Here is a 10,330-nt window from a genome sequence, read left to right as displayed (position 1 = left end):
ACCTTTTAGTAGACCTTTTGTGGATCAAGTAAACAACTTTGACTCCTCCCTATTCATCTGTAGAGAGAGATTCTGCCCCAGACAAAGAGCCTGATCTAGCTCGCATTGGAGTCATTTACAGTCCTGTCATTGACATCAGTGGGAGTTGGAGAAGACCAAAAGAGGAAAACAAGGGAATTAAATTGCTTCTTAAGCCAAAACTCATATATAATTTCAAAATATCACGTGTAAAACATTGCTGTAGAATGAGTACCTATTGCATGTATACATAATACATTAGTGACATGCAAAAAATTACACTGATGCCAGGCTCCTGTTGGGATGGTACATGCCCCAAAGTAGGTTTCCCATGGTAACCCTGCCCTTTTACATACGCATTATACTGTTTTTTTTCTTTACACAATCACATCATTCTTTGAGTCCTGAAGAGTGGCCCCTGTGTAGGGCTTGTAGCTGCAGAATTCGCCTACTAGGGTGGGTAACCACAGGCTCCATTTGGTGGCCTTGGGGGTACAATGGCTAGCTCCTCCTTTCAGCCAAATATTTTCTCAAGTTTGGAGTGAGATGATGGAGTTTTTGCTATCTAGTGATTGGGGGGTGGCTGTACATATGAGTACATAATGTTTTATTAATGATTATTATGTTTATTAATATAGATCAATTGGTGTCTGTGTCAAGGGATGAAATCCTGGCTCCACTGAACTCAAAGGCAAAGCTCCCATTGACTCCAGCGAGGCCAAAATCTCTGCCTTGAGGAGCATTTATGGTCTCAGCCTTTCTCATACTGTATTCCCATGAGCAATAAATCCCATTCTCCTCATTCACTGAATCCCACTCTCACAATTCCAATCACTTATTTGAAGACTTTTGGACCCTCCTTAAATTCTCCTGTCTGCACAGGACTTTGCTAAATTCTTCAAAGAGAGAACTGAGACCGTATTAGGGTTAGGGTGGGGTTTTGATGGTAGAACCACGGCCCATTTTTTTCAAACCCTACCCCAATGAAATAATTTGGGATCTGTGTGGGAAATCTTAAGGGATTTCACTCCTGCAGGTATTTCTTCAAGAGGGGGTGCGTGGGCCCTTTGTTTGTTATGGATGGATTTTTATGATCAGGCACAACAGTAAGATTAGGTCATGCCAGAATGGAGATTAGTGGTGGAAAGCCAGCTAGAAAAAGTGAGTTTTGAGGAGGGATTTGGAGGAGAATTAAGTATCTTGGCAAAAGGCTTGATAAAGTCTTAGTAATATGAGCTCTCAGTACAGCATTCAGCTATTAAACATTCTCTAAGAGATTAGGAGAGAGCACGATACTTTATACAGATTATATAACGTGCAAATTCACAAGGCCGTCTGAATGCATCAAATGTGAAAAGGGGAGATTGGCAGAGGAATATAATTTTGTTTAAGCTTCTAAGAAGGTGTTTACAAAAAGTGGAGAATTAAAAAAGATTAGAGCACTTGGTAGTATCCGGTGTAATGAAATCCATTCTGTCCAGCTCACCACCTCCCAAAGGTCTAGGACAACAATGCAGTGTCTGAACTGCTCTTTACTGAACATAGAGCTTTGCAGGGTAAGTTAGTGGGCTTCAGCCATGATGCCCACAGAACACTGGCAGCTGATAATAGCTAGGTTAGCGGTGAGCTGACTGCTGCTTCTGATCTTCTATTTGGCTCCCTTAACAACAAACAACAACCCACCTCTCAACCATACCCTCAATACCTACAAATTGTACACACAGCTAGTCTAAGAAAAAAACAAGTTCATATTACTGTCACAGTGTTCTGTCTTCTCCCCACACAATCCTGCTCTGGTTTTTTCAGCCATCTGTTGCATCTGGTCTTAAACTAAAGGCATGTTTACACAGAGAAAGCTGTTCATGGGCTAGCCTACCTGAGCTAGCTTGAATCCAGCCAGCATGAGTAACAAGAGCAATGAAGACAGTGAATAGCAGGCTTCAGTGTAAGCAGTACAAGCCCAGCATCGACCCTGGATACATGTTCAGCTCACTAGCCTGCTCTGAAGCCCGTAGTGTGCTGTCTTCACTTCTACCCATATTAGCTGATTCAAGCGATCTTGGGTAGACTAGCCCATCCACAGCTTTTGCTGTGTAGACATACCCTAAAAGTGTAAGCTCTTTGGGACAGGGATTGTCTTTTACTGTCTGTCTGTTCAGCTCTTAGCACAGTGAAGACCCCGTCTAGGCACTATTGTAATAATAATAAATAATTAATACATAAGTAATAATGGGCCCAATTTGGGAAGGATTAACTTCCATAAGCTAAAATCATGAAGATTGTGGGTGTAATTTTAGAGTGACTGAAGTCAATGGGAGCTTTGCCATTCATTGAGGCCAGGATTTCATCCTGTATATTGCAAGTCAAGATTCTGAGGGCCCAGGAGAGAACAGGACAATCAATAGCAATAGAAGCAGAAAGATTGGGTCCTGAAAAGGGGTGTGCTGGGGAGGGTGGGATACTAATTGATGTGTTAAGAGTCTCAAAATGGTTTCCGAATTTGTGGCAGTCCTAAAATAGCTGAACAATAGCAATCAAATTCTTTTCCAGTGCAAACTGGTGCAGATCCATTGATGTCAATGGAGCTGCCTGTGAGAGAAATGATGAACACCAGCAGAGCTCAGAGTATTGTATCAACTTTGTAAATGTGATCTGCATTTTTGTGAGCCAGACACTGGAAGTATGAAAGCTTCAAAGTCTTTTTGCGGATACAGACGAACACGGCTACTCTGAAACCTATTGTATTGAGATGAGCCAGATGATATGGGCACATAGGATATTCATAGACCTTTGCATCAATACATGTTATATGTATGTGTATTCCTGGCTTGCTAGGTGGGTTTTCCATGGGACCTGGAATCACTATGGGGTGATTAATGCAAACTCCCAATACTTCTTATGTAGATACCCAGCCTTTGAAACTTTGCAACCTAGGGGAAGGGGCATTGACTGGTTTTATCTGTTTCAGGAGTCCTGGGAAAGAAAGGCCCCAAAACTGTATAAAATGTCAGCCTGAGATGATTGCGGGACTAATTGTGATCCAACAAATTGACACAAACTTTTAACCAAGAGGGCAAACCCTGCTGAAGGATTTGAAGAACTGGAATTTGCCAGCATTTCCATAAGAAAGATGGGGGATCTCGGGTAAGCTTAGTATGCAGTTAGGCCTTTTCTTGCTTTATGATATGTTTTTCCTGTAATGTTTTTGTCCTAAAACAAATATACTTTGCTTTATGAAGTATAGGTGTGTAGGGGGGGTGTGGCTGTCCCTCACTGCCAATCTCTGAGGGAGGCCACACCTCTTTTCTGTCACTCCCCTGGAGTGGCAGTATATCAAAGGGGGAAAGTTAGCAGTCTCGCAGTCTCAACCCTCAGTCAGTGGAGTGCAGCAAACGATTCCAGGGCCCAAACACATAGGCAAGGCAGGGCCCCAAACAGTCTAGAGTTCCAGCCCTCAAGCAGGGCACAGTAGTTAGGGACAGTTCAGGGTCCCAGGCCTTTGGACAGGGTGGGGTGCCTTGCAATCTAGTGCTCTGCCCCTCGAGCAGGGGCAATCACCACCCACAGTCTATGGGGCGCCAGCAGAGATTAGGCACCCAGCAAACAGTCTCGGGCGCCAGCAGGGGCGAATGCCCCCCAGTCTGTTGTCCTGGCTCTGGTGGGTGACAGACAAATGCAGGCCTCTTGGCATAAGGAGGGGGAGTATTGCCACCCCAGGGGGGCATGGCAGGGGGGACATGGGCCCGCCCAATTCCACCATGTCCCAGCCCAGGGCCCTAACAGTGGCAGAGTGGTCTGCCACTAGGTCAGTGGGGAATCCACCGGCAACACGTTGTTGGTGTCACTAAGCATAGCTACCAGGTAACTCGGGAGAGTGGAAGGCCATAAGTGCCGATGAAACCCCCCTGCTCTGGGTCTAGTGAGCCAAAGTAACTCCATCTTGTGAACTTTAACCAGCCTAAATGCTAACAGCCTAGAAGCAGAACATGTAACAGTCAGCATTTTTTTTAGCAGACAGCTGCAGTTTCGCTCAAACAGCAAAAGCAGTAGTGATAAGGAGAGGGAGAAGGGGAGGGGGAAGTCTACTACATCTAGGCCAGCAAGGCCAAAGATAAACATGCGGACGAGAACTTTTCTAACACGCCACAATGTAGTGCCTACTGTAACTGCTGTCGGGAAGGGAGGGGTGGAGGGGAAACAAAACAAAAGGCTTACACAAGCAGCTTGGAATATAAAATGGGAAACATGCTTATATTTGTTGCGCTTCTGATTTGAGACATGCTGGTCTCCTGAGTGCCTTTTCGAGATCTCGAATAAACTTGGTTTGCTTCTCCACCCTGGTGTGTTTATCAGTGCGGCGCACACCGGGCAACGAACCCCCTGTTGCCCCCTCGGGCCCTCTGGGCTGGCAACAACGTTGACCTGGCAGCCCCACAGCCAGACAGTAGTCTGGTACCCCGGGCTGCTTCCTATACTCCCCCTCAGGTGTACCTGAACCCTGGGGTCATCCTTCATCTCCCTGGGGTATACTACCAGTGGCAATCCCAGCAACTCCTCAGCGTCAGGTATGTCTGGCAAACCTGGTCCCTGAGACAGCAGTGGACTGGAAGCATCTGCCTCCCTCAGTGGTTCCTGCTCAACTGAGCTACAGGACCTGCCTTTTATGCTTCCCATTCCTGTCCCACCTCTCTGCTTCCGGCATGGCAGGCGTGGACCTCCTGGTTCCGCCCACCATGGGGGTGTGTGGCCCTCCGTCACTGCCAATCTCTGACGGAGGCCACACCTCTTTGCTACACATACACACCCTCAAGCCCAGCTCCCGTTCTCCGGGGCCAGTCAGGTCCCCTTCCCCAAGTCTTGACAACGTGTCTGTGTTGGTGTGCTCCTTACCCGACTGACATTGTACAGTTAAGGCAAATGGCTGTAAGGCCAGATACCAGCGCATCAACCATGTGTTGGTGTCCTTCATTTGTTGGAGCCATCTGAGGAGTGTGTGGGCTGTTACCACCACAAAGGAGCTGCCTAGGAGGTACTAGCGAAGGGCCACTACTGCCCATTTAATGGCCAGTGACTCCTTTTCAATCACCAAGTAGTTCCTCTCCCTCAAACAGCTTTAGGCTAATATAGAGGACTGGTGTTCCTTCCCGTCAATGTCCTGAGAGAGGACAGTGCCCAGCCCTATTGTCAAGGCATCAGTTTGGACAATAAAACCGCGTCCCAAGTCAGGACTATATAACATGGACTCCTGGCACAGGAGGTCCTTCAACCCTCAGAATGCCTTCTCACAGTCAGGATCCCACCGTACATACTGTGGCTGATCTTTAGTCAGCAGGCCCATCAAGGGGGCAGCAATGGTGGCAAAGTCGGGGATGAAGTGCCGGTAGTACCCCACTAGCCCCACAAAGTGTCGGACCTGTTTCTTAGTGATGGGGCCTGGGTGGTCCTGGATGGCTTGGACCTTCCTGACTAGGAGCCGCAATGTACCCTTGTCCAAGGGTATAGCCCAGGTAGTTTGTCTACTGCCAACCAATTCAGCATTTCTTGGGGTTGGCGGTGAGGCCAAGGGTTCTCAAGATGGCAGCCACTCGGTTTGGGTGGTCTTCCCAGTGGCAACTGTAGACTACCACATTGTTCAGGTATGCCGCGGTGTACTCTATGTGAGGTTGCAGAAGTGCCACAGAGGCCGAAGGGCATCCGGGTAGGGTGATCAGATGTCCCGATTTTATAGGGACAGTCCTGATTTTTGGGTCTTTTTCTTATATAGACTCCTATTACCCTCCACCCCCGTCCTGATTTTTCACACTTGCTGTCTGGTCACCCTACAGCCGGGTAAAATGGTAGAGTCCGCTGGGGGTGGCAAAGGCGGTCTTTTCCTTTGACGCTGGTTCCAGTGGGATCTGCCAATACCCTTTTGCCAGATCAAGGGTGGTAATATATCGGGCTTCCCCAAGGTGGTCAAGCAGTTGATCCACCCAGGGCATCGGGTATGCGTCGAACTTTGAGATTGCATTGATTCTTTGGAAGTCTATACAGAACCTGCAAGTCCCGTCCGGCTTGTGGATGAGCACGATTGGACTGCGCCACTCACTGGTGGACGGCTCGATCACCCCGAGGTCCAACATAGCCTGGATCACCTGTTCTGTGACCTCCCACATGTGGCATAGGAAGGGCTGGGTGGTCACTCAAATCACTTCCCCAGGGTTGGTCTGGATAGTGTGTTGCACAAGGGTGGTCTGTCCAGGAGTGGCCATCAAAGTCCTCGCAAAAGCTTGAAGGAGGTGCTTGGTCTATCTCCTCAGTGAGGGTATCCCTGAGCTGCGGTTCTGTTCATTCAGTCGCCATGGGGAACTGGGGCCCCAGTTCCGGTTCAAGGGGGTAGGGTGTGATCATTAGCCCTTCCCTCTCACGCCATGGCTTTAAGAGGTTAATATGATAATTTGTCACCTCTTTCAACAATCTGGATGACAGATTTCATAAGTAACTGGGCCTGCCTGGTGGATTACCTCATACGGGCCCTGCCATCAGTCTAGGAGTTTGGACTCCTCAGAGAGCAGCAGCATGAGGACCCAGTCTCCCGGCTCGAAGGTCCTGGTGCGCATTCCCTGGTTAAAGGTTCTCGCTTGGGGCCCCTTGGGCAGCCTGGAGGTTTTCCCTTGCGAGGGTCCCAGCCCGGGCCAGGCAGTCTTGTAGATCTAAGATGTACTGGAGGAGGCCCTGAGTCCAGGATGGGGTCTGCTCCCAGGTCTCTTGCATGAGGTCCGGTACCCCTCGAAGCTGGTGGCTGTATAACAGCTCGAAGGGGGAGAATTTGATTGAGGCCTGTGGCACCTTGCGGATGGCGAGTAACATGGGGGGGGGGGGATCAATTGGTCCCAGCGGCGAAGCTTCTCTGGGAGAAACTTCTGGAGCATTCCCTTCAGGGTTCAGTTGAACCACTCAACCAACCCGTCTGTCTGGGGATGGTACACAGACGTCTGGAGCTTCTTGATTCCCAGGATGCAGCATACTTCCGGGAGCAGTTGGCACATGAAATTGGTTCCTTGGTCTGAGAAGATCTCTTGGGGTAACCCCACCCGGGCGATTTTCATAAGTTCCGCCGCGATGGTACAGGTGGGTGTGCTTCTCAAGGGGACAGCCTCAGGGAACCGTGTGGCATAGTCCATCACCACCAGGCCGTATCTGAACCCTGCAGTTCTCCTCGCAATGGGTCCCACTAAGTCCATGGCGACCCTTTCAAACGGCATTCCAACCACTGGCAGAGGAACCAGTGGGGCTTTCGGCATGCTGGGAGGCGCTGCCAACTGACACTCTGGGCAGGACGCACAATGATCTTTTAACCTCTTGATGCACCCCTGGCTAGAAGAAGCGTGCCAAGACCCAGGCCTGGGTCTTCTCTAGTCCCAGATGGCCGGCGGCAGGAATGTCATGGGCCAGCCGTAGAATGGCCCATTGATGGCATCGGGGTATCACCAGTTGAGACCGGGGCTTATGGGTCCAGGGTCGCGGTCAACATGGTACAGTCAGTCCTGTGTTAACTCGAACTGCAGCCATTGGTTGGCCCACTGTGGGTCTGTCGCCAAGTCCACGGCTGTGTCCAAGGTGGAGTCATCTTCCCCAGGCCAGGTCAGGGTGCAGACTTTGGCAGTGACCTAGTCCTGTGGTGGGGCTGGCAGGTCACCTAGGTTAGGGTCCCCCTGTTCAGTGGCCTTGCCATCAAGGTGCTCTCCCTCGAGGGCCATCTATACCGGGGACTCTTGGTGACCCATGGCTTGCAGCAGCTGGGAGAATTCAGGCCAGTCCCGGCCCAAGATGATGGGGTATGGCAGCTTCTGGACCAGGTCCACAGGCAGAACCCAGGTTACCCCATCAATAGTTAGTGACACTGGTGTCATGGGGTATGTCTTCACGTCCCCATGGATGCACCGGAGGCATATCTGCCCCAGGGGTTGGTCAGCCACTGGGACAAGCCACAGTTGCACCAGCGTTTATCCACACCCAGAGTCCACCAGAGCATGTAGTCCTTGCTTGCCCAGGTCCACAGGCACCATCAGCTTGGTTGACGGGTGTCATCGGGCATGGGTTTCCGCCAAACACACCTGGCCAAATGAATAGTCCATGGCTGGGCATTGCCATTGGAGGTGCTTGAATTGGCCACACGCGAAGCAGGGGCTGATGTTGGCAGAGGCGATCCGGGTCTTGAGCTCCTGTGGGGTTCCGGAGGGTCCTGCGGCATAGGTTTCCCTCCGCCACCTCGGCCAAGGGGTGGTCAGCAGGCCATCGGGGCCAGTCAGGCTTGAGGACCAGGGCCGCGGCCACCCTTGCTGAGCAGGTTAAACTTGGCAGTCGTCCGGGGGTTGGATGGGGGGACCGGACCAGTAGGAGTATTAAAAGAATCTACAAATGTCCACCAGATAGTAATGGAATTTTCAAGCAAGTCAGGAATGTAACCCGGGTGCTGTAATGGGAAAGTCAGAAAGTGCAGTGGGCAAATTCTGCAACAAATTATCCATAAATATATTTTGGAATTTTAAGTTAATTTGCTTTGCCTGAAACGTTATAATTCAAATAATACAAAAATTTGACTTACACTTGACATGAGAGCTCTTTGTCTAAGTGTAGTCACAGGAATCAGTGGTTAGTGACCATCCATTGTGAGACAAATGTTTAATCTTTTTTTTTTTTTTTTAACCATGACCTCTGTCCGAGGCCTTTGGCCGGGAAATAAAATTCAGCCTCAATACCTTTTTTACAGTAGACAAATCAAATACTTGAACAAAACAACACCAGGAATCCAGCCATGTAGCCATATTATGTAATGATTGTTTAAGCTCTACAATTAAGCTCTTTCTCAGATTGCAAATGGTGGAGTATTAGGCTTCTGGTTTTATTTCAGTGCTCTCTTTTCTTAGCTGGGAATTAGAGTAAAATTAGATGTAATTCTCCACCTCGGTGTGTATATTTTAGGTGCTGTGGATATGGGTTCACCACTTCTAGGGCAGTGCACTGCCCTCACATGGGCTGGACTGTAGAGTTATAATCCAGCTAATATTGACATTCACTGCCTCAAAGATTTTATTGTCTAAAAGGGATTGTTAATGAAGCACAGTTCTAGTGCCTGGCAGACTCTACGGGGACACTAGCACGTGTATGTCCATTACAATGGACTTGGCTCAGTCAGCAGTGGAACTTTCCATTGCCCCTTAGGCCGGACAAAGACACTCCTCCTATGACCCCTCTTTTATGCACTGATGCAAACAAGTTACGTATTACCCTTCTGACATGGTTAGTGACCATCTTACACCTTGTACCTGTTGGTTCTATCAAAACATCCTGTCGTCCTGACCTTATCTTTAGGAGGGGTCATTTTGGCCCTGTACCATCTTTAGGGAGTGTGTTTATACCATAACTTTGTAGCGGGGTGTTCTTGGACCACTCTTCTGGAATGTGTTGACATGAAAATTTAGTGCCTAGTACTTCTTAGGAGTGCCTGTGTTTTAGCAACACCAGCTATATTCTTGCCAAGTTCATGTACTGACCAGTGAACTTGTAAGCAGGCATTTGCTTTGTAATAGGGCCTGACTTTTGCTCATAGAGTTATTTTTGCTAATTTGGGTTCAGGCCTCAAGCCTTGTACTAGGCACTGTGTTCTAGGCTCTCTCTCTTTCCACTACACCAGGAGTTAGTGGAACTATTAAAACCTAAGGTGCAAGGTGACAAAACTTGCTTTTTAATGACAGATAATGCACTTTGGCAGTTTTGTAGTATTATATTGGATGTGGTCATTACAATCTCATTGGTTAAAGGAAGACAGTAAGCTGTATGTTAAACATGCTTGTTGTAAAATTCAAGTCTGATAGATTTCAGAGGGGTAGCCGTGTTAGTCTGTATCAGCAAAAACAACGAGGAGTCCTTGTGGCACCTTAGAGGCTAACACATTTATTTGGGCATAAGCTTTCGTGGGCTAGAACCCACTTCATCAGATGCATGGAGTGGAAAATACAGTAGGGAGGTATAAATACACAGCATATGAAAAGATGGGAGTTGTCTTACCAAGTGGGGGGTCAATGCTAACGAACCAATTCAATTAAGGTGGAAGTGGCCTATTCTCAACAGTTGACAAGAAGGGGTGAATACCGAGGGAGCAAAAATCACTTTTGTAGTGCTAATGAGGCCAATATAATCAAGGAGAATGAGAACATGATTGTTTACAAATTCATACAAAGAAATCTGGATCAAGTAAATAGGCTTTTCCTTCAGTGTACAAAAGCAAACAAGCAGATCATTTTGTGCTTCAGTAAGCTAGCTTTCATTT

The sequence above is a fragment of the Emys orbicularis genome, chromosome 3 (assembly GCF_028017835.1).
Source record: "Emys orbicularis isolate rEmyOrb1 chromosome 3, rEmyOrb1.hap1, whole genome shotgun sequence".
In the NCBI taxonomy this organism is placed as follows: Eukaryota; Metazoa; Chordata; order Testudines; family Emydidae; genus Emys; species Emys orbicularis.
This window is presented reverse-complemented; position numbering follows the sequence as displayed.